The following is a 24,873-nucleotide window of genomic DNA, read 5'->3' as shown; positions in this document are numbered from 1 at the left end:
TCTAGGTGACTCCCAGGCTGATTACTAATAGTATTTGTGTTTATAAAGAGATAATAATCTACATTTTTGCTTTTGGCATCATTTTATCATTGAACTGTTGGTTCATAAATCCCAGGAAGCATTTTATTCTAATTCTAGCAAGTGTTGTGATGGTGGAAGTGAATAGAGAGAGGTGAGGAGGAGAGAGATGTGAAAGTAGGTGAGCTGAGGATTATTTTGCTGTGCCAACGTGGAAACATGGGGCTTCGAATTGCCACAGTCCTAAATTCATGTGGCTTTTCAGAGCTCAGCCTCTCACCTTCAAATGACTTTATACTTCATGAGTTTTGTTTCTCACAGCTATTAGATGCCAACTCTCCAAACTCTTCTGCACTGCTCCACATTTCTTTTGCCATGCAAACCTTTATCCCAGTCTGAATATGGATCCCACCTGTGTCAGAATATTTCATACACAGAGTTTAAGACCCACTACACCAGGACCATAAGAATACTCTGAATTTGCTGAAGAATGAGATTAGCAAAACATGAGGCTTTCTTGTTGAGTCCACTTCCAGCCTGTCTACGTAACTGATTTTTTTTTTTTTTTTTTAACATCAAGGACTTGGTGTTTTGGTAAGTTGGAGACTCACCGAATGTCCTCCCCATTGTTCTTCAACCCAGTAAATGTAATATTATCCACGCTTTGTTTAGATTAGAAACATAGGAGCAATCCCTAATGCTTCCTTTTTTGTTATTCCTCACATCTATTTCCTTCTGAATTCCTGTGGTTCTGCCTACAAAATACACATCGAATGTGTCAACTTCATCTCTGTGGTCAATGTCCTCACCCCAACCGCCATCATCTCTAATCCTCAAGAATGTTCTGTCTTGTTTCCTTGGCTCAATCCTTGCTTATCTACAATCCATTTTCCACCTTGAGGCCAGATTTGTTTTTCTTTCTTTCTTTCTTTCTTTTTTTTTTGGCAGTGCGGCGCAGCTTGTGGGATCTTAGTTCCTGACCAGGGATCGAACTTGGGCCCTCTGCAGTGAAAGTGCGGTGTCCTAACCACTGGACTGCCAGGGAATTCCCCCTTTAAAAAAAAAAAATTTAATTGGAGTATAGTTCGTTTACAATGTTGTGTTAGTTTCTGGTGTACAGCAAAGTGATTCAGTTATACATATATGTCTTCTTTTTCATATTCTTTTCCATTATGGTTTATCAGAGGATATCGAGTATAGCTCCCTGTGCTATACTGTAGGACCTTGTTGTTTATCCATTCTATATATAATAGTTTGCATCTGCTAATCCCAGATTCCCAATCCATCCCTCCCCACCCCCCTGCCCTGTCCCCTCCACCCCCCTCCCTCTTGGCAACCACAAGTCTGTTCTCTGTGTCTGTGAGTCTGTTTCGGTTTCGTAGATAAGTTCATTTGTGTCATATTTTAGATTCCACATATAAGTGATATCATATAGTATTTGTCTTTCTCTGTCCGACTTACTTCATTTAGTATGATAATCTCTACGTCCATCCATGTTGCTGCAAATGGCATTATTTCATTCTTTCAGAATTTTCTTTTAAAAATACAAATCAGAGTATGCTGATCCCCTTCATAAAACTCTCTGTGGTTTTCCAGTACTCTGAATAAAATCCAAGTCCTTACTATGATCTCCTAAGCCCTGCTTCTCCTAACTCCTCCGGGTTCTTTATTGCCCTCAATCACTATGCCTGGAGTTGTTACCCTTGTTTTGTTTTTTTTTCTATGCCTGGAAAGTTTCTTCCTCAGTTCTTTACATGGTCTTAGCTTAAATGCCACCTCCCCCAGAGGCATTCCTTGAATATCCTTCCAAAATGGTGTGATAGTTACTATGGATTGGGTAGTTTAACATCCATTCAAACTCTTCTTTCCTATGCTGAGACTGCAGAACTGAAATTCACATTTCCCAAACTTTCTTGGAGCTTGGATCCTAGAAATGATTTTGTTTCCAGGAACAAAGTGCAAGGCACCAATTTTGTGGTTCACAAGGTCTCCATTTTGAGGGGACCAAGCATCATTTTGTTGGCGTGGACTGTGGTGGCCGTGGTGTGATTCTGGAGCAAGCAGTTGTAGCTATGGCTACAATGTGTAGCAACAAAGGGCAGCTTTCTGATTCTGTGGCTCTGCAGCAGCAGTTTTAATTGCACTGGGGCCTGGAATAGTTCTGCAGTCAGTAGGGATATAGCACCTTCCTAATACAACAGTTTCTTATGACAGATTATGCAGAGGCTAGGGATTGTTCTTGAGAGGTCAGTCTAGAGCCTACTCTTCCAGCCCTTTTAACAATTTTATAATCACTAAATTCCCTGTGTAGAATCCCTTTCTGTTTAAATGAGCAAGAGTGGATTCTGTTGTCTGCAATAAAATCTGGACCAATATAAGTACCTTCCATAAGTTACTCTTTAGCTCATCTTTTAATTTTTGTTCTTCAGCCTTATAAACTATTCTTGTATTGTCTTTCTCCACTACAATATAAGCTTCATGAGGATGGGGCCTTGTCTGTCTGGTTCACTGCTCTGTCCCCAGCACCTAGGACAGCTCTTGAAGCATGGGAGGTGTTCCATAACCATTTGTGGCATGAAATGAATGGGCCCTAGGGATTTGTAGAGGTACCCCACACCATGCCCCAGCAATCTTAGCACCAGGGGCATTTGCTCTGCAGCTACAGCTTTCATTTGACTCACCATTTGTTTCTGGTCCTGCTCCAATTTAGTTCTTCTGACTCAGCAGTGGAAACATGCACTTCTGATGATGATGACAGAGTGAGTCCTTGAATTCTCTAAAAGTTCTGCATCAGGAAGCTTCTGCTAAGTGGTGCCTTGCACCACTATCAGGAGAGCAGGGCTCGACTGGATTTCACTATCAGTGGCATCAAGCTGCAGGGCAGAGACTGGTCAAGGAGGGCAAGCCTAACTTGGCCATTGCAGGCCCTTCTTGCTTGAAAGACTATTTCATAAACAAAAGCAAGTCAGGATACTCTCCTCCTGAAAGATCATCCCAATCTGTCCGAGATCATCTCATCCATTCTGGTTGCTTGCAGTCTATTTGCTCTTTCTAAGAGCCCTGCCTTTCCCTTTGCCTATTTCCAAATGACTCGAAGGTCCAGAAATGCATGTTGTCTTTTTGCTTTGTTTTTAGCAAACCAAGAAGTTGGGTTCTCAGCATAAAATCTTGAATAATAATTTGCCTAAAATAATCTATGCCTCATTTAATTTTTTGTCCCAGTGCTCAGTACAGGGTCTGGTACATAATGGGTACTCGATAAATGTTTGAAGAATGATTGAATGAGTGCATCATCCTAGTTTTGTGCTTTTTAAAAAAACTGGCAAAAGGTTAATATATGCAGAAAAGACTTAGTATAAGAGAAAAAAATCTCACATATGGCTTTGATTCAATTCAAATGTGTTCCGGCAGTTAGGCAAGATTTCATTAACATTTTCTCCACATCATGCCTGCTGAGTATCATTGCAAGGTTTAGTTGACAAGTGCCATTCACAAACCACATCCCTGAACCTAAGAGGGTATCCTGCCACACAGGACTTTTCTCAGTCCTGACACAAATAAGACAGCAAATGTCAAATGTTCTTTTTTAGAACTCGTATATAGAATGATGTGCTTTTCCAAGGTCAGGGCAAGCACACACTTTACTTTGCATTCATGAGCGAGAATGCTGGCTGGCGACAGGTAACCTTCAGAGAGAGGGGCTGTCATTAGCAGAAGGGCGCAGGCTGGGAATTGAATCTTCCTAAAAAAGTCACATCTGCCGGCTGGCAGGAGAAGGAACTCATGTCAGGGCAGGCTACTAACTGGCAGTGGAGGGCGGCTGGTTACTGATTAAGCTGGGCAAGGCATTTTAAAAGCAAAGAGCACTCCTGGAGTTGAGATTAGGCAGGCTCTCACAGCCGGGAGGGGGGTGGGGAGTAGGTGGGTGGAAAAGGGTGAGGTCAGGGAAAGGAGAGGGAGTGGGTATACCCTTGGCTTGGTGGGAGGGAGAAGTCTTGCAGGGGGTGGCCAGGCCCTCTGCTCTATCTCTGGTTAGACAGGTCATGTCTATCTCTAGGGCAGAAATTCCTGTCCTTGAGGTTGAGACACTTCATGGGTTTGCCAGCTGTCTCAAAGGGCAATGTGAAACTCCCAAACCCACCTGGTTTCCAAGTCTCTTGGCTAATCTGTAGATCATACAGCTACCTTTGAGGACCTTTTGAAGGCTGAATATTTCCACTCTTAAAATGCCTGGGAGTAGCAGCTATGCTTGCTACTCTTTTCACTTGTTTCCTATATGACAAACCGTGAGTTATGTGCTTTGCAGATATTACATAACTGTTACATTGAATCCTTACAACCTGGTGAGATAGGTGGATTTATCCCCATTTTATAGATGAAGCACCTAAGGCTCAAAGAGGCTGAATATCTTGTCCCATATCACAGAGCTGGAAAGTGACAGACTCCCCTGAATGGAAGCAATTCTGGCCCTGTCTAGGGGAGGTGAGTCCCTAATGGTTCCTTGCCAACTGCAGAAGATTTAAAAGATATTTGGCCCTAAGGCATGCTATTTTCCATAATTGGGAACTAACTGTACATTGATGCTCTTGTGTCCCTCAAACACTTAATATTATTAACTATAGATCAATCTAAGGTTTGATTTTTTTCCGCACATTCAACTGAATGAAGCAAAACGTGGACTGGCCATAGGATGGGCAGCGAGCACATGAGGAGTGGGCAGCTGGCTTATAAAATGTCAGAGTCAAAGCTGCAGCCTCTCCCTGTCTTCCCCTCCCCCAGGCCAGCATGCCTGATGCCTGAAATTCCCCCAAACAGAGCCACTGGTTTAGATGAGATTTCTCTCAGTCCCTACTGAAATGTCAGTTTGTTACCTGTAAGGACTAATGTACTTACAATAACAAAATATTAATACTTTACCTGTGTATATTAATTTCTCTCATTTGAATTTCTCAAAAAACCATAAGGCATGTGTTTTCTCTTGGCATAGGTTAGTATATCAGAATAGACAGCACTGAGCAAAGCTCTCAGAGAATGGAAGGTAGGTCAGGTACGTTTTGATGGTAAGAAAGATTATCAGGAAGAATTGTCAGCAAAGGCCAGGAACATTAGGCCTGTTCCTTGGGGTGAATCCTGATAGAACTGAAAGCAGCCAGAGACCAGCATCAAGGGTTGGGAATCCCAGGAAGTGAGGATAAGACCACAGAAGGTTGTGAAGCTAAAATGTGAAGAGCGTTTGTATATAGAGGGGAATCCATAGGCAGCTTAAGTATTTAAATTTCTTTTTAATTTTTTAGGTAAGATTTATCAATGAGTACCACTCAATAATTACATTTTATCAAAGAAGTAAACCGCATCTCTTAACAATTTTGTCTTGGCAGTCCTAGAGGGAGCATGCAGGAGATATGGGGAGAGAGGATGAGAAAAGGGAAGAGGATCGTGGAGCTGATGTGCACATTTCCACACCAGAATCAGGATAGGCGTGTGGTGTTGCCAGTTCTTCCTCACACACTCTTTGCTAGGAGATCAGAGATCCCAGATGGGCTTGGGAGGCACTCCCAGATGCCTGGCCGTGGCGTGAACTGTGCCGGCATGCCCACCTCCCCAGGAGATGGACCTGGGCACGGTCGCCCAATGGGAAATTCCAAGGCCTCTGACCCACCCCACTCTTCCCAACCTGGAGAACTTCTGATGCTTCCCTACATCTTTCCCCTGCTCCTGCTCTGCTCCTGCTCGACACTCCACCCAATCTCACAGCTCTGTGAGAGCTTATTGTTCCCTTAGGAGTGGTGCCAACGAGGGCAGGGTATCAAAGACCAGTCACATCCCCCTTCCCTGGGGTCTCCTCCCTGTGTGCCGGTAAGCGCAGTGCTGGCTCAGGCAGATTTGTCAATTCAGCAACGTCTGGTTTTCATTTCCTCTGCTCCTCCTGCTGCGTCTCAAACCAGCCAAGTGTCTAGTGCCCTCATTTCCTCTCTCCCACCCCCATCGCTGCCCCCTCCTACTGTTTCCTGTATTCTGGTCCTAGACCACCTCCTCCTGTGGATAATTCTCCGCTTCCTTTTTAGCTTCCTTTTCCAAACTTACCTGTCCTGGGTCTCATCATTTCAGGACCTGTTCTCAAGTGGGTGATAACCACGTTGTCCAGATACATGAAAATTTATCAATGCTAACATATTAACCAATATTACAGTATTAGCTAATTAATATGTTACTTCTTCCTGATAAACAACACCTTAAAACACTTCAAGATAGACCTTTGTCTAAGAAGGCTTCCAAGGAGTAACTTTAATGGGAAACAAACTATCACCAACCAAAAGGGAAGATCTTGCAGTCACTGGTCCCCTTCCCAGTGGAATCAGCTGCCCCTTCTTTGTGACTCCAAAAAGATCTTGGCCACTAGCTGTAAACCTCCCTAGAGACTCCAGGGTCTCCCTCTGCAAAGTAAGTGTTGATAGTGTGTGGGCAATCTCCTTTCTCTAGGTGTGTCTTGAGAGAAGGCTACTAAATTACTGCAAAGTACTCTGCAAATACTGAGCATTTGGGACAAGCTTAATAAAATATTTGGATGAAAATTCTCTAGAGGTGGGATGGGAGGTTGAGATGGGTTCCTTGGCAGAGTTCAGTGCTAGAGAGTGAACTTCTTGCAATGCATTAGAAAAACACTAAATGAAGTACTCGTGGCCATTAGCTGCTTTCTACCCTAAAAAATACCAAGTCTGGCACGTCTGGGAGATGATTGCTGCCAGCTATTGTCCGATTTTGTGATGCTATCTTAAGGCATCTTAGGGACATATTGTGCCGTGGAGGTTTTTAGGCTGGTAGAGGAGGGGCCGGGGGTGGGGGCGGGGAGACAGTTCCGGGATATGACTTCACTTTTTCAGAGAGTTAACTGGAACATGCGTGTTTCCAGATGTTGGCCTGAATAAATCCTGACCACTTGCCTTGTTCCAGAAGCTACCTAGAATTGGATTTGGTCATATTTACAGGCAGTACAGAGTGTCCCAGGAGAAACTCAATGATACCAAATGGCTCTTGGGGGCATTTTGACTTTTCCATTTTCTCATAGCTTGGGGTATGAGCGCCTCACATCTGGTGGCCACTTTGGTGTATATGGAAGTGTACCTTTTTGGATACCTGAAATTCCATCTCTGCAGAGTCTTCACTTGGATCCCGTAGCCAGTTCTGTACAGCCCAGAGTAAAATCAGGCCCCATTCTAGGCAACTGCCTCCAAATTCTTGATCAGGGTGGGTTTTGGGTTGAGATAGAAACCATACAGTGTACAGACATGTGAAGTGTTTTGCTGGTATCTGATGAGCATAATTTACTTCTTTTTTAAGCTTCTATGATTTCTCAAGTCTGTGCATCATGACAAGACAGAACAAGAGGACATGGAGCGTTTGACTAGTCTCTCCTTTGTTTCTCTTGGTTATGTTACTCTGTGTTACTGCTGTAGGTTCTGTATGTCTGTGCATTATGCACAGCAAGGAGCAGGGGCAAGGCCAGCTGGCTAGGCTTCTTCTCTCTGCTTGTGGTGATGTTTCCTCAAGCAGCTGTTTTCGGGAAAACCATGAATGCTAAGTTCCCTGGGGAAATGGAGAAGAATCAGTACCTTCCGTCAGCTTGTGGGATAGACAGCCCATGCCAGAGAGGCAACTCCATACTTGGAAAATTCTCTGCCCTTTTTTGTCAATGTTGATATTTCTGATCTTGATCTCTGATCTCTGATCAATCATCTATTTTTATTTCCTTTACCATTTTTTGGTAAACTAATGCTCTTTTGGTCCTATCAGTTTCTGTAGGGAGGAAATCTCTTGAGGATACTTGCACACCTTTGACATCTGGTCTTTTTAATCAGGAAGAAGTGACTCGGGAAGGGCAGTTTTGCTGTAAGAACAGGAGGAACAAGTGTTGCAAGAAGAGGATGGATGTTGGATCTGAAGCTTTGATGATAAAATTGGATTGAGAGAGAGGCCACTGATAGATGAAGGTAAGAGTGAACATTCAAAACCAAAACCTCTGGGTCTGTGAATTGGGGTGGTGTCTTTTCATGGAGACAGTTACCACTCCAGTGTGGTTATAACATGGACCTTTGATTATTGTTAATTCACTGGTAACATATCCATTCTATGCTAGCCAAGCTCCAAACTTCTGCTCCTCTTTTTGTTTCTTTCTCATTTTATTCATGTTTTTGCTCAAAAAGGTTTAGTAGGATGGGAGGTGAGACATACAGTTCACCATCATCTGCAACTTTTTTGGAGGTAATGATCTTTTTCATGAAGTCAAGGATACTAAGCCCCCATGTCCCCATTCTCAGAGCTTACTAGTATAATAGGTTATGGAGACCTCTTGCTGTGGGCAGGAAGGAGGCTCTGCAGGGAAAGGAGTAGAAATTCCAGTCTCTTTCTTGGAGGGTCAGTGGCTCAGATGTGGAGAAGGAAGCTTTCTGTCCCACAGAGACCAGGCTTTGCCAGCCTGGTAAGGGCCAGACACACTGGTCTGAGATGGATGGAAGGATAGAAGAGAGGCCCTAGCCAAAAAGTCACAGACTTACCTGCTTCCCTGGCAACCCTCGGCTTCCCTGGCAACCCTCGGTCCCCCAGCCCAGCCTCTGCCCACAGAAAGAAACAAGCTTATAATAAAAGCTCTGGCAGAAATAAATGTTCAACTGTGTAGGTTTATATTACTTAATGCACAGGGTCTTGGTTTTTTTTTTTTAATTGCAAAGTTAATTTGACATTGACATTAAAGAATATATATTTTGAAAAACTGGAAATATTATCTATAGAGGCTTATATATTCTTTGTGGTACTTTTATGTATTTTCTAAAGTTTTTATAGCGAATACGTATTACTTTGAAAAAAATAAAGTGATATTAAGACTGCAAAAATAAATCACATATAATCCCCCAGGCTACTGCATCTAGTTCCATTTTGAGGTGTTCTCTCTTTCAGTGTCTGTCAAGTTTGTGCGATTTTGGCATGCTTTAAAAGATAATTTATTGAGAAGAAATTTACATAACATAAAATCAACCATTTTTAAAGTGAACAATTCAGTGGCATTTAGTGCATTCATAGTGTTGTGTAATCACGTCCATCTAGTTCCAAAACATTTCCGCCTTAATTTAAAGGAGATGATATTCTGTATTAATAGATAAAACCTCTTACCCATTAAGCAGTTTTCCTGCGTTTCTCTGCATTTCCCCCTTTCTCTAGTGCCTAGAAACAACTAATCCACATTCTGTCTATATGGATTTATCTATTCTAGAATTTTATATAAACAGAATCATATAATATGTGACCTTATTTTGCATATGATTTTTGTAGGTTCATCCATGCTGTAGCAAGTATCAGTACTTTTTTCTGTATATGGCTGAATAATATTCCACTGTAAGGATATACCACCATTTATTTATCCATTTATCTGTTGATGGATATTTGGGTTACTTCCACATTTTGGGGTTGTGAATAGTGCTGCTGTGAATATATACATCCATGTTCTTGTTCCTCTGTTTTCAATTCTTTTGGTTCTATGCCTAGTTTATACTGGTATTAATATAATTGCTGGGATATAGGGTGACTCTTTGTTTAAATTTTTGAGGAACAAACAGCCAAACTGGTTTCCACCGTGGCTGAACCATTATGCCTTCCAGCCAGCAGTGTGCAAGGGGTTTAATTTCTCCACACCCTTGCCAACACTTGTAATTTCTGTTTGACATACTTTTAACCATTGTCAACATGTCATTTTATGCAATCGACTAAATGTTGAGTTTTAAAATTTGTATTAACCTCTAGCATTTGTGTGTATTGGTGCATTTTATATTACCTGGATTGCCACTTCAGAACAATTTTGTTCCATTATCCTACTTTTTCTCAGATCCTATAATTCATCCCTATGAACTTACATTTGATAATTTTGAGCCCAGGGCTTATGGTTGGAGCAAATTCTCTTGCATCTTAGAGTGACCTCTGTATTAGACATGAGAGATCAAACATGTTGGCCCCTGCCCTACTTTTTGGCTACATGAACTTTCTTGAAGCATGACATTCGAAACAGAGCTCTGTCCTAAAAACCAAGTAGTGGTACTCACGTTTGGCTTCTACTGAAAGCTCTGCTGAAAATAGGAATATGTGTATGAGGCAAAAGAGGGAACAAAGTGGGAGACGTCTTGGAGTGTGTGTTTTTCTTCAGCCTCACCCACATGCCCAGATTTCAGGCTCTCACCGGGCACAGGGGTGAGAAGAAATGAGACCGTTCCATTAGGCCAAGAGAGTCTGGGGACAGAGGAGGAGGCAAAGATGGCCTTATACCTACAGAAATGGACAGAATGAAAGGCGAGAATGATTACCTTAAGCTGGATTTGCCTGCTGTAACTCAACGGGTGAATTAAGCGATCAGTGAAAAATGACAAGGCAAAATTCAGGGTTTCTCAGCCTTAGTACTGTTGCCATTCTGTGCTGGATAATAACTCTGTGTCGTGGGAAAGCTGCCCTGTGCATCGTAGGATGTTTAGCAGCCGCCCTGGCCTCGTCACACGAGATCCCAGTAGCAGCCGCACGCTCCTCTCCCCGCCCCGTCCAGACATTGCCAGTCTTCCCGGGGTGGGGGTGGGGGGGGCAAAATGACTCCCAGTTGAGAACCTCTGGGCAAAGTGAATATTGCTTTTTTCCATCATCAGTTGGCATCATCAGTGGGTTGCTATTGAAAAGCTAGCATTTATCGAGGTCCCGCTATGTGCCAGGCACTGTGCTCAGCATTTCCATTCATTTATCCCTCAAGCAAATGTTTGGGTGACTGTTCTGCTAGGAACTGAATCTATACTGTGGACTACACACTGGAAAGTTCCTGCCCCCATGGAGCTTCCATTCTAGCGAACAGATGGACATATTGAAATAATCACGCAACCATAAAATTGCTACCTTGACAAGCGACATGGAAGGGTGGGCTTTGGGGAGTAGGGCAAGAGCAGTTTTCCAGTGCTCCCCGCAGACCAGGCTGTGTGCTCAGACTGTCTGTCGTGTGTATTAATTCCTGTGCCCCTTACAACAGTGGTATGAGGTAGGTGCTGGTGTTCATGCCCATTTTGTAGGAAGGAAGCTGACTCTTAGATGGGCAAAAGTCACACGGATAGTAAGTGGTGGGGTTGGGGTTTTGAACCTGACAAGTTGTCCTCAGAGCCTGTGCTAACTACCACCCAAGATACTGTGAGTTGAGATCTGCAGAATGAATAGATAACGGTTGGTTAACTGGTTAAAGGAGGGGGGAAGGGAAAGTGTTCCAAGGCAGAGACAAAAGTAAACGGGTAGTCCTTGAGGCAGGAGAGAGAGCAGAGAACGTAAAGGAGGCTTGCATGGCCGGAGTGGAGAGAGTGGTGGGGAGGGGAAAGGGAAGGTGGCTGAGGTGAAGGGGTCCCTCCGTTGCTGGGCCTTGCGGTCCACGTTGTGGAGATTCTTTACCCAAAAAACTATGGGGAACCCTTGGAAGTTTAAGTAGGGAGAGGACCCTGAGGTTTCCCCTCATAACCATATTTAATACTTACAGCCACGCAGTGAGGAAAGAAGGAAAGTCATGTCATCAATGAGATGGAGGGGACTTGGGGAGTCAAACGCTTTGAGAATGTCACAAAATTGAAAAGTGGCAGAGCTGGCCTCTACACTCAAGCTGGCCCATTCTCAAGCCCATCCTCTTAACCACCACGCCACGTAGCCGGCTCTGCTCCAGGCCCTTTGAGCACGGCCGGGTCACTGAGCACACCTCCCCCATGGCGGCTGGTGAGTTGGGTCTGACGTCTGAAAATTCTGTCCCCGGGAGTTTTGATGTCTGAACACAGACACAATTCCATGCATATCCACAGTCATTCTTTAACGTTTGCATTTTCTAGTCTCTGTTTTTTATCTTGCGCTCCAGCTCCAATTCACCCTTTCACCCTGCCCTCCCCTCAGCCCTGCCATTCGGCCCTGGGACACTGCACACATGGCCTCTGATAAGAATCAGTCCATTCAGAGTAGCTGGCAGGTAGATGTCCTCTTTGCTCAAACATGCGTGAAGGTCTCCTCTCCCCAGATCTCACGGCTCTGGAGTCTGGAACTCTTTGGCTGGCCGTCTTCTGCTCTTTTAGAGATAGTGTGTTCCCCCCTCCAGGTAAACTTCAAACTAGTGCTCATTTGAATATTAATTTGCAATTGCACCACCTCTCCCGTCATACTACCACATCCTGTGCGGATGAGGCTGAGCCAGCCTCCTCACTCGCTTTAATCACAGGTTTTAGCAGTGCTGGGACTTTCAGCCGAGTCGGATCATTCCTTTCACACCATCCAAAATGCTTTGCAGTGCTAACCAAACTGAAATGAGCCCCTTCATCTTACACACGGATAATTAAACTTCAAACACTGTTTATCTCTGTCCCCAAATCCTCAGAATGCAGAAGCAAATTAATTTTAAATCTATATCTGCTTTAAATAGTAATTGTTTCATCAACAGGCTTGATGGATAATTATATTCTTTGTTCGTCCTCCCTGCAGGCTTGAATAGACCACATAATTCCTGGGTTGCTTTCATTTCTGTAATTAGATCATGTGACAGACCCTCTCTGTATTACAGTTGACTCTAGTTACTTCTCTCCCACCCCCTTTTAAATTCTAAAATGGTTTCTCATGAATACTTAGATTATAACAGCCCAGTTTAACACGGAGCTGTGAGTGTTTGGCTTTAATCCTTTATTCTTCTTCCACCTAATAATTTACTTGGAAGCAAGCAGACTTGTTGGTGGCTGCTACATTGTGTTGGTTGTATCCTTGCAGAGTTAAGAGTTCTTGTCCTTATTTTGAACTCCTGTTTCCCTAAAAGAAACCCCTTCTTGACCATGTAGGAAATATACTGTCTGGACCCCTTGAAGTCAATATTATCCTTATAGAAGGATTTAAGGTTCAAACTGAACAAAAAATAATGTATGGGGCTTTTGTTTTTTGACCATCTGGGGTTTCATGGAGAAAGAGGAAGTCATTTTCCTTATTAGAAAGAGCAGTTTTGTCTCCAAGAATTTATTTTACTTGCCTGGATTCATCCCATAAAAATGAGAGCTGGACATTCAATAATTAGGTCAACATTGAGATCTATTCTCTAATTGGAATTTGTTTGTCCCACACAATATGACTGATTTTCTTTGGGTCTGTGCTAGCAATAGGATTGTTCAGCCAATCTGGCTCTTTCTGCTGCCTTTATCATTCGTGTCCTCCTGCTGATTATCTTTCAGATTTTATTTCCCAGAGTTCTTGCAATTCTTAATATTTTTCTCATTTTTGTTATCGAGCTATGCAAAATTGAGTCAGGCATAGTGAGTATGACCTAATCAATAGTGTGTAAACTGGGGGGAGTAAGTGGAAGTTGGAGGGAGAGAGAACATCATTTTTTTTGTTGTTGTTATTGTTAAAAAAAAAACCCCCACAGGGTGTCTATGGTTAAAGCTCAGCTTAACTAGGCTCTTTTTCCTCCATCGTATTTCAAAATTATATTCAAGTTTGCACTGTCACTCCTCCGTCTTCTCAGCTTTACTTGTTTTTTACTTTCTTTCCTACTCATGGAATATCCGTGTTTTTGATTTGCTTTCTCTTAACTATACAAATGTAGATTTTTCAGGCAGTATCTCATTTTGCTATTTTGATTCAGCTATGCATTTTGATGAGTTTTACCACCATATCCTGCCCATATTTCTGTAACTGTCAGGTTTTTTTTTCTTTTTGATCATTTCACCATGATTTGGGTATTTGCAACATCTCCCAATTAGATCTGTGGAATTAATTTCTGTGTTTGTTATTCACCTTTCCAGATCACCCATGCAAATGCTAAATTAAATGTGACACGCTCTTAGGTACAATTACATTCCCAGATTAATAATTATCCTCTGTTAATGGCTTCATGATATGTTTTGGGTGGAGAATTCTGACCCCAGTTTCTCTCCTACTCGTCAATGAAAGATCAATCATTATGTAGCTTTCATTTGTATATTTTCCAAGATTTAGAAACCCACATCATCATACAACAATAATCTGAGATGTATTTTGATATAGATGCTCTGTCAGATAAGGTCTAGTAGGGAAATATAAACCACTTTTAATCTTTCAATAGAAGGAATAACATAGTACAGGAAGCTGTATTTTGGTTCTGTTATATTATAGTATTGTTACCTAGGTGATGATAAAAATGAGATGCCAATGAGGAGAGGGTACAGCAACCCAGAGGTTGCCAATGGCTGGAAGCTTGTCCCACCCCCAGACCAGAGAGACCACGGAGGGTGGCGGTGTTTGGGAGCTCTGTAGAGGCTGCCTGGTGGGAGCTGGGAGCACAGAGGCCAGGATTGCCTGTTGGAGTTGGAGACTCCCAGGAGAAATAAGCTCTAAGATGCCACCTCGTGCAGGGAGAGGAAAGGATAAACAGGTTCTTTCCTCCTCCCACTCAAGCTTTCTAGCCTCCCAGTGGCTCATCCTACCTGGAAGCCAGTTGGCAAGAAATCCAGTCCTCGAATATGCAGGTTAGAGCAGACAAGTGTAGAGGGGATCTGAGAGCAGAGACAAATGACCAGCACAGGTGTGCGGTGAAAGCTGGTACAAAGTCCTTTATGCGTTTCAGTGAACTTGCCAATTCACCCCCACCATCACCTGCCTCTCTAGTCCACTCTGGACACAGTGCTAGGCTGGTATTCCTAAAATACTGTTTTCACCTTTGCACAATGATCCTTCTTGCCACATCAAGCTTGAGCTCTTCAGGACTTTCCTCATCTGTACTGTCCTTACCAACTCAGATCTAGATTTAGTTCACGTTTGTGCTGGCTCAACTCTTTGCTAGAAGGAAGGGAGGAGAAAAGGTAAAGTAATGTTGGTTGACCACCTATTGTGCGACAGATGTTGACCTGGGAACTTTGTATACCTTTTCTTATCATTGAATTCTCAAGTGTTACTCTCATTTTTAGGTAGGATGCTTAGGCTTAGCAAGGTAAGGTAACTGTTCCAAGGTGACATAGTCTGGCTAGAATTGGAGGTGAGTCCTTCTGACACCAAATCTTGTTTCCACTATGCTGTATCACCTTCCTGGTTTATTAATGCTTGGAGAAAAGAAGTGATTTATTAAAGTTCACATGGTTGGTAAGCACTATCTGACAACTCAATCCATCTGTTTTGGATTTAGAAGATTTTCCTAGTAGTCATATTTTAGCAAGATCTTATCCACTGATCCTTAGTTCAAGTCCTACTGTCTCCATGGTATTCTCCCGTACCTGGAAATCCCACATCAAGCTCTCCTTTCTTTGAACTTCTCTGGCACTTACACCACTTAAACATACAGAGTTACTGAGTTCTCTAAGTGCTTCGCATAAGGGACATAAATTTTGGAGTCTAGATGTAAATAGTATAACAACAACCATTTCTTATATTTTCCCTCTCTATCTCTATAAAATCCCATTCTAGTGACTCAGTTAACATTTCATGATTTACTCCCAACCTGTATTCAGGAGTATGATAAGTGCCTTGCAGTTTAGACAGAGAACTCCTACTTCTCAGGAGTGATTTTTAACCTTTCGTGTGCGTAAGGATCACCCAGGGGGTAGTGTTAAAATGCAGACTTTGACTTGGGAGATCTGGGGTGAGGCCTGGAGTTCTGCTGATTCTTTTTTTCATTCTGATATTCGTATTTTATTTCTTTTCTTTTTTTTTAATTGAAGTATTGTTGATTTACAATGTTCTGTTAATTTCTGGTGTATAGCAAAGTGATTCAGTTATACATATATACATTGTTTTTTATATTATTTTCCACTATGGTTTATCACAGGATATTGAATATAGTTTCCTGTGCTATACAGTAGGACCTTGTTGTTTATCCATTCTATATATTATAGTTTGCATCTGCTAACCCTAAATGCCCAATCCTTCCCTCTCCCACCCCCTTGGCAACCACAAGCCTGTTCTCTAAGTCTGTGAGTCTGTTTCTGCTTCATAGATATGTTCATTTGTGCCATATTTTAGATTCCACATATAAGTGTTATCATATGGCATTTGCCTTTCTCTTTCACTTAGTATGATAATCTCTGAGTCCATCCATGTCGCTGCAAATGGCATTATTTCACTCTTTTTTATGGCTGAGTAGTATTCCATTGTATATATGTACCACATCTTCTTTATCCATTCATCTGTCGATGGACATTTAGTTGTTTCCATGTCTTGGCTATTGTGAATAGTGCTGCTGTGACCATAGGGGTGCATGTATCTTTTTGAACTACAGTTTTGTCTGGGTATATGCCCAGGAGTGGAATTGCTGAATTATATGGCAGTTCTATTTTTAGTTTTCTGAGGAAACTCCATACTGTTTTCCATAGTGGCTGCACCAACTTACGTTTCCATGGTGGCTACACCAACAGTGTAGGAGGGCTCCCTTTTCTCCACACCCTCTCCGGCATTTGTTATTTGTAGACATTTTAATGATGGCCATTCTGACTGGTGTGAGGTGGCACTTCGCTGTAGTTTTGATTTGCATTTCTCTAATAATTCTGCTGATTTTGTTAATCCTGGAACCACACTTTGAGTGAGTCTAGACCACAAATTGACACATCAGAAGCAGCTGACAACCTACCAAGGACACTTATCACAATGGACATGACAAACAGACAGCTACATATGCTCAAATCTAGGAAACTGGGATGAATGGCCGATCAAATTAAGGTTCATAATGTTGGAAGATGAGAAAGTGAGAGTCAATATAGACTAATGAGAATAAATTTGGTGTGGGCAGGGCTGGCACAAAGTATTATATGGTAAGGATTTTTTGTCCTTGAAAGCAAGGTTCTTATAATCTATTGCCATTTTTAACATTTTACTCAAGGGAAGGGTGACTGCAGGAAATGTAAGGAGTGATGCCCTCTGAGGTGTTCTTGGAAGGGAGAAAGAGAAGGCTGTTCTTAGGCTCAGCTCTGACTTAATGGTCTCCAAAGAGGATGAGGAAGGCGTTCTTATGCATCTTAGTTTGGAGAATATATTAGGAGAGGCCTTTGATGTGCTGTGATGGTCCGAGTTTCTTGTTCTCCTTTGCCAAGTTCTAGCTGATGATAGGGCAGAAGAAGTCACTCTTAAGAGAGGAAGGAGGATAATTGGTGATGTATATGTGCATGTGTACGCATGTTCATATATGTACACACACGCACAGTGTGCTTTTGATGTGCAGCAGCCTGGTGTGTGGGACTTAGCAGGCCTTCCCCACTTAGTCACCTCTCTTGACTGTGGGCAGGTGTACTGGTCCCCCAAGGTCATGGGGTGGCACTGCTCTGAGCAGTTGTTGACTGCCTCCTGGAGAAGAATGGGAAGATGGACGCTTTTCCTTCCCCATCACCTCCCGCTGGGTCTCAGGAAAGTGTGCTGAGTTGCCTCCTTGATTGTTAGACTCAAACTGAACATTTTAATAGGGATCGAAGAAGTTTACCTGAGGTACTGGCTACTGGCTAGGATCAATCTTACTTCCATTTTCAAAAATCAATACCGTATTTTCTATAATTCAATCTTCCCATCTTTCTCCCAAATCCTTGCTGCTGATAAAAAAAAAAAAAATCATTACTGCCTTTGTCAGACATTTAACTGTCTATAATCCATACCATCTGCTGCAGATTTTTCTATTTTATTTTAGGATTTTAATGAAGTTTTTTATTTGTCCATTTCATATCTCTAGCATTATGTCTAGGACTCAGCTCATATTTCCTCAAACCATCTGGAAGAGGATTGGAGCAATCTCATGTACATTGCTGATTTTGGAACTGGATCAGACTTTTTTGGGGAAGATTTGTACAATTTTCCAAAATTTGTACAATTTTTTGATCATGCCCTAGAATGTCCTTGCCCACTGCTTAAATTTTATTCACAATGTGGTCTTCCCTATTTACCAAATAATAGCAATTTTTATTGACCTTAATTTTTTGGGTGATCATATTTGGAAAACTTTGGGATGAAGGAGTCAGATAGAAAGAGATAATCCTGGTAGAAATAAATAGTAAGTATAAAATATTACCACTCTCCTATCTTCTGTTAAAACTTTAGGAATTTCTGATTTGAATTTGGCTAAATGCATTGCTTCTCTCCTCTCTTCTAGAAAAGACTGTAAGCTCCACTAGTGGTCAGATTCTGTATTTTCATCTGTGTCTCTAGTACTTGGTACATAAGTGCTCAGTAAATACTGATAAATGAATCAATGAATGACTTTGTCTGATTAACTTATATTGTGGTCCAGTGATAGGAAACTTTTTGAATTCTGCAGCAGACTGGCTAGGAGGTGCAGGCCAATCCTTTCCTCCATAGAGTGGAGGTCAGTTTCCCTAAAGTTAATACTTTTGTTCCTTTTATTTTGTTCCTTTCTATCTATGTATCTGTATATAAGCACAGATACTGCATTTCTATATGGAGAGATTCTATATAGAAACACAGACTTGATTTATAATTTCTGTTTGTAGTGAATCATCTCACTGCAGAAGGTGGAGGGAACTGCAGAGGGAGACAGATGGGGCAGCAGAAGGAACACAGGCTTGGAATTAAACAGAAGTGGGTTTGAGTGCTGACCTCACCTCTTACCAGTGATGGAACCCTGAGCATGTCACTGGTGCTCTGAGTCTATAAAATGCAGACATTAGTGAGGTACAAATGAAGTAACTTATAGTGTCTTAATAAGGCCTCCAAGGCCTTGCCTGCCCTGGCTCTCGTGTACCCCACCATTCTTCTTTTGCCCTCTGAATTTCACCCACGCTGCCTTCAGTTCTTCAAAAGCTCTAAGCTCCTACCCACTTACCACAGGGCCTTTGCTCATGTAGTTCCCTCTGCCATCCTCACTTTTTATCTCAAAAGTTCTTACTCATGCTTCAAGGCTCAACCAGATTCCCTGATCTCCCTCAAGGAAGTCAGATCCCCATGGAAGGTGTATTCTGACTTCATACAACTTGCCATATTTGTCATTAAATAATAATTGTGTTGTAATTAGTTCAATTCCTTGTACACTTTCCACCCATGAGAATGTAAGCTCCATGATGGCAGAGATCATGCCTATATTACTCGTCTTGTATATGCAGTGTTTAGCAGAGTGCCTGGCACAAATTAGCTTAATAAATATTGTTGGATAAATGAATAAATGAATGAAAAGTTACGAATAAAATCAAAACACAAGCTAGGTGCACAATAATTTTTATTTCTATCCCACCCTCCCAAATGCCTTCTTTTTTTTTTTCTTAACATCTTTATTGAAGTATAATTGCTTTACAATGGTGTGTTAGTTTCTGCTTTATAACAAAGTGAATCAGCTATACATATACATATATCCCCATATCTCTTCCCTCTTGCGTCTCCCTCCCTCCCACCCTCCCTATCCCACCCCTCTAGGTGGTCACAAAGCACCGAGCTGATCTCCCTGTGCCATGTGGCTGCTTCCCACTAGCCATCTATTTTACATTTGGTATTGTATATATGTCCATGCCACTCTCTCACTTTGTGCCAGCTTACCCTTCCCCCTCCCCATATCCTCAAGTCCATTCTCTAGTAGGTCTGCGTCTTTATTCCCGTCTTGCCCTTAGGTTCTTCATGACCATTTTTTAAATTAGATTCCATATATATGTGTTACCATACGGTATTTGTTTTTCTCTTTCTGACTTACTTCACTCTGTATGACAGACTCTAGGTCCATCCACCTCACTAAAAATAACTCAGTTTCGTTTCTTTTTATGGCTGAGTAATATTCCATTGTATATATATGCCACATCTTCTTTATCCATTCATCTGTCGATGGATGCTTAGGTTGGTTCCATGTCCTGGCTATTGTAAATAGAGCTGCAATGAACATTGTGGTACATGACTCTCTTTGGATTATGGTTTTCTCAGGGTATATGCCCAGTAGTGGGATTGCTGGGTCGTATGGTAGTTCTATTTTTAGTTTTTTAAGGAACCTCCATACTGTTCTCCATAGTGGCTGTATCAATTTACATTCCCACCAACAGTGCAAGAGGGTTCCCTTTTCTCCACACCCTCTCCAGCATTTATTGTTTGTAGGATTTTTGATGATGGCCATTCTGACCAGTGTGAGATGATATCTCATTGTAGTTTTGATTTGTATTTCTCTAATGATTAATGATGTTGAGCATTCTTTCATGTGTTTCTTGGCAATCTGTATATCTTCTTTGGAGAAATGTCTGTTTAGGTCTTCTGCCCATTTTTGGATTGGGTTGTTTGTTTTTTTGATATTGAGCTGCATGAGCTGCTTGTCAGTTTTGGAGATTAATCCTTTGTCAGTTGCTTCATTTGCAAATATTTTCTCCCATTCTGAGGGTTGTCTTTTGGTCTTGTTTATGGTTTCCTTTGCTGTGCAAAAGCTTTTAAGTTTCATTAGGTCCCATTTGTTTATTTTTGTTTTTATTTCCATTTCTCTAGCAGGTAGGTCAAAAAGGATCTTGCTGTGATTTATGTCATAGAGTGTTCTGCCTATGCTTTCCTCTAAGAGTTTGATAGTGTCTGGCCTTACATTTAGGTCTTTAATCCATTTTGAGTTTATTTTTGTGTATGTTGTTAGGGAGTGTTCTAATTTCATTCTTTTACATGTAGCTGTCCAATTTTCCCAGCACCACTTACTGAAGAGGCTGTCTTTTCTCCATTGTATATTCTTGCCTCCTTTATCAAAGATAAGGTGACCATATGTGTGTGGGTTTATCTCTGGGCTTTCTATCCTCTTCCATTGATCTATATTTCCGTTTTTGTGCCAGTACCATACTGTCTTGACTACTGTAGCTTCCAGTTGCCTTCTTTTCTGCAACTCTGCATGGGAGAGTAAGAAAAATAAAGCATTCATGATTTGAATGGGTGCATCGTGACCTCCTTCAGCTGCCTGAAAATTTCTCCCTTGGCCATCCTCTAAGTCCATAATTCTCAAGCCTCACTCTGCCCTAGAATTTGCTGGGAACCTTTGTAAAACTGCAGATAACATTGCAATCTTTGTAGGGTGGGATCTGCACATCAGCATTTTAAAATGCTTTCCAGGTGATTCCAATGTGTAGCCAAGGTTGCAAACCACTGCTTAGGTAAGGAATTATTTTAAAGACTTGATGAAATTCAAGAATATCTGTGTCTGTATAAGTCATGGTATGTCTGTTGGAGTAAGTTAAACACCTTAGCATCTACTAGCACTTTTGCACCAACTGATCAGATTGGCGTTTGGAGAAAGGGAGGGAGGAGGGAATTGTCATCAGACCAGTAAATCATCAGCTATCAGTAACTGTCCTGAATGGGTACCAGGACATAATCAGGTGGAATCCTGCAAAGACTGACTTCATCTTCTCAACGTTGCCAGTACACAGGCTATGCCCAGATACACCATGTTGTTATTTCCATGGAGTGAATCACACTGGGCTAGTCCTGGATGTGTTTTTTCATAGATGAAACAGTGCTGGGATGGGTTTCTGGTATGGGAACAGCTTCAAGGACATTGTCCCCAGAAGGTACTAGGGAGGGGAGGGGTCTGAATGGGATATGGGACAAGATTTTGGAAGTCAGTTAGCAAAGATAATGGTAAAGAGTCAGCAAGCTTTGGCTTCAAAGAATCAATTTGTAGTCTTCTTAAATTAAAAAAGGAAAGTAGAAAAAAAAGTAAAATAATAATTTGGAGCATAAAAGCTCTCTGCTGAGGTATAAATGCTAAATCTTAGAACTCTGTTAAAGCAAGGGTTGGCAAACTATGGCCTATAGTCCAAAGACATCCTGTTGCCTGTTTTTGTATAACTTGAGAGCTGAAGATGGGTTTTTACATTTTCAAATGGTTGAAAAATAATCAAAAGAAGAACATTTCATGACCCATGAAAATTATATGAAATGCAAATATCAGTGTTCATAAATAAAATGTTATGGGAACATAGCCACGCTTATTGTTTGCATATTGCCTGTGGCTGCTCTGTTCTACAAGGGCAGAGTTGAGCCATGGTGACATGCTGTGTAGCCCACGAAGCCTAAAATATTAATACTCTCTGGGCCTTTGCAGAAGAAGTTTTCTGACTCCTCTGTTAAAGAATCAGAAGGGGAACTGGATAGAAGGGTTAATCCTGGGTGAAAAGAGGAGTGGGAGACAAGAGAAAGGAGGATACAAATATCATTGTGATGATTGTTTTCTAAGTGTCAGGCACATTAACCCTCTCAACAACCTTTAAAGTAGTCAGGGTCCCAGCAAAGCACAGATGCAACTTCACATTAAGATCATTGGAAGAGGGTTTAATAAGTAGACTATTTTCAGAGTGAAAGCAGGTATAGGGATCCACAAGAGAGAGTGCAGTATCTCTGGGCTAGTCACCTCTGAGCCTGGAGGGTTGAGGGAGGGGAGGAATTCCCAGAATCCAGAAGGAAAGAGTTATGTAGATAGGGCTGCCTGGAAAGCGCAGGGACCTTCACTTGAAGGACACAGCCAGTCAGATAGGATAGAGAGAAGGAGAGAGCCAACGGCATCACTGCCCCACCCTCATCCTTCTCCCTCCCTGCAGTCTCCTGCTGGGGCAGGAGCCTGTTGCACCCAACAAGGGAGTCTGTTGAGGAATTTCATCCAGGCCAGTCTCCTGGGCAGAAAGGGGGCTAGTGAGGCATGCAAGGGGATCTGTAGGAGCAAACAGAACATATCGTGCCCAGGTGGGTACCACTGTCATCATTGGGCCCCACTTGCCCACAGATAATGCAAGTTAGGTTTAGTCAGGTTAAATGGTGTCTCTCAGTAAAGCCTGGGCTAGAATTTGAACCCAGACATTCTGATTCCAGGACCCACAGCCTCTTAACCATTGTGTTATCCTCAGTTCAGATGGAAGGGACCTTAGAGGGAATCCAGTATTCCCTGCTCAGGAATCATTTTTTGGGTGGTCCTTTGGCCACTACTTGACTATATGTCTACCTGGGGACCAACCACAGTCTTCTGATCACTTTTTCCCCACTAAAGGATCCCTCTGTGACTGGAAAGTTCTTCCTTGTACTGGATAAACCCAGGAGGTCACATTTACTAATTTAAAAAAAATTACATAGATCTATATAGATAGGTAGATAGATAGATAAGATAGAAACATACATACATACATACGTATATATACAGAGATTTGAATCTCCAAGTTTTCTTCCTTAACCACTTTCTTATGTTTTTCATTTCAGAGTTACTAAAAAAAATTCCTCCATTTCTGTTTTCCTTTCTGTGACCCTCGTGGTGTCCTTTTCTGGAATCAGTGGTGTGAATTTTTCCTATGGATACTCCCTCCTTCAGCCAGATGGTCACTTCTTCTTTTTACTCTTTTTTTTTTTAATTAATTAATTAATTTATTATTTATTTTTGGCTGTGTTGGGTCTTCGTTTCTGTGCGAGGGCTTTCTCTAGTTGCAGTGAGCGGGGGCCACTCTTCATCGCGGTGCACGGGCCTCTCACTATCGCGGCCTCTCTTGTTGCGGAGCACAGGCTCCAGACGCACAGGCTCAGCAGTTGTGGCTCACGGGCCTAGTTGCTCCGCGGTATGTGGGATCTTCCCAGACCAGGGCTCGAACCCGTGTCCCCTGCATTGGCAGGCAGATTCTCAACCACTGCGCCACCAGGGAAGCCCCCAGATGGTCACTTCTCATGGTCTTCTTCTTCATTCAGAGTCACAGCCTTTGATCAAAAGAACTTGGGATACAAGTTTTTCTTTTTATTGTAAAGGATTGAGCTCTTAAAAGTCATGGAAGGTACATTACCAGGTCTTTCGGTGGCTGCTCAGTTCTGTGTGACTCAGCGGAAGTGGGTGGTGGTCAGGGAGAGTGACGCATCTTGGCAGGCTTTGCGCTGTGTCTCACACACACTCCAGGAAGAAGGCTCACCTTGTGAATGGCCACATCAGGCCTTTTGTGTACCCACAGTGGGAGCGCACTCTAGGCACCCTTCTATGCTGGCTGTGGTAACAAGATACCTCAAACCTGCTGGTGCTCATGAGTCCTTCTTATTGTTTCATGGATCATGGGATGTGGTTTCTTTCTCAGGATAAATCTAAGACTCTGTAGACTCTGATGATGATGATGACAGTGACAATAACAACAGTTTACTGAGTGCTTGCTTAATCCTTGGTATACCAGCAATATTTGTCAATATTTACCATTTGCCTCCAAAGAATCCTTTTTATGCTTTTATATTTTTAAGTCATTTTATGAGTAATTTACAGAAGTAAAATCAGAGGTAGAGTGAAAAACAACTTTATTAGAAATTTTAATAAAAATTTCAGCATAGCAAATCCCAGTTTTTTATTCCATGTTTTCCTGGTTTAGAAGGTACATATACCAAAAATGGGCAACTTCCTTTGAACACTATTAACTGACCATCGATTGTCATGTATGATTCTGGAACATATCCGTTGTGTAAATCTGATTCCAGATTTCAAATACATCTCTAAAAGTTTTAGCTTACCATTTCTTCTGATTTTATCTTCTTTGCTGTTAACGTCATCAAAATATAATACTTTTGAAAACTTTGATGGCTCATAATTTTGAGAGGACAGCCATCTTTGTTCCATAAATGCAAAACATTTCAGATTTATAAACATGAATTAGAGTGATCAGTAGAATTTTTGACATTTACATTATGTTTTCTTTCATCCACCCTTTTATACATATCTGCCTTGTCCACTTATGACCTATATCAAGCAAAATTTTGGTGTACGATCATCATAAGGATGAAAGAATATGGTAGTTCATTTTTTAGCAAAACATCACATAATAAAGTTCTTACTGAGCGACTAGCTCATTGAGAACACTGCATTTCCTTTTTGTCTTTAGAAATATAGTAACCACTCAATGATTCGAGAGTTTGAGAAAATTC

At 41.8% G+C, this 24,873-nt stretch overlaps 1 long non-coding RNA gene across 3 annotated transcripts in view; it reads left to right on the top strand.

The window, feature by feature from the left end:
• The window catches only part of LOC309619402, a 576,205-nt gene that overhangs the window by 318,883 nt on the left and 232,449 nt on the right, over positions 1-24,873 (top strand). For all 3 annotated transcript variants that reach the window (XR_014238930.1, XR_014238931.1, XR_014238932.1), the window contains exon 5: positions 7,875-8,006. This is a non-coding gene — a long non-coding RNA (uncharacterized lncRNA). The remainder of the gene's footprint in view (positions 1-7,874; positions 8,007-24,873) is intronic.

This window comes from Balaenoptera borealis (assembly GCF_965194805.1).
Source record: "Balaenoptera borealis genome assembly, chromosome: 2".
Lineage (NCBI taxonomy): Eukaryota > Metazoa > Chordata > Mammalia > Artiodactyla > Balaenopteridae > Balaenoptera > Balaenoptera borealis.
The sequence above is the reverse complement of the archived record's forward strand: the minus strand, read 5'-3'. Positions and strand labels throughout refer to the sequence as shown.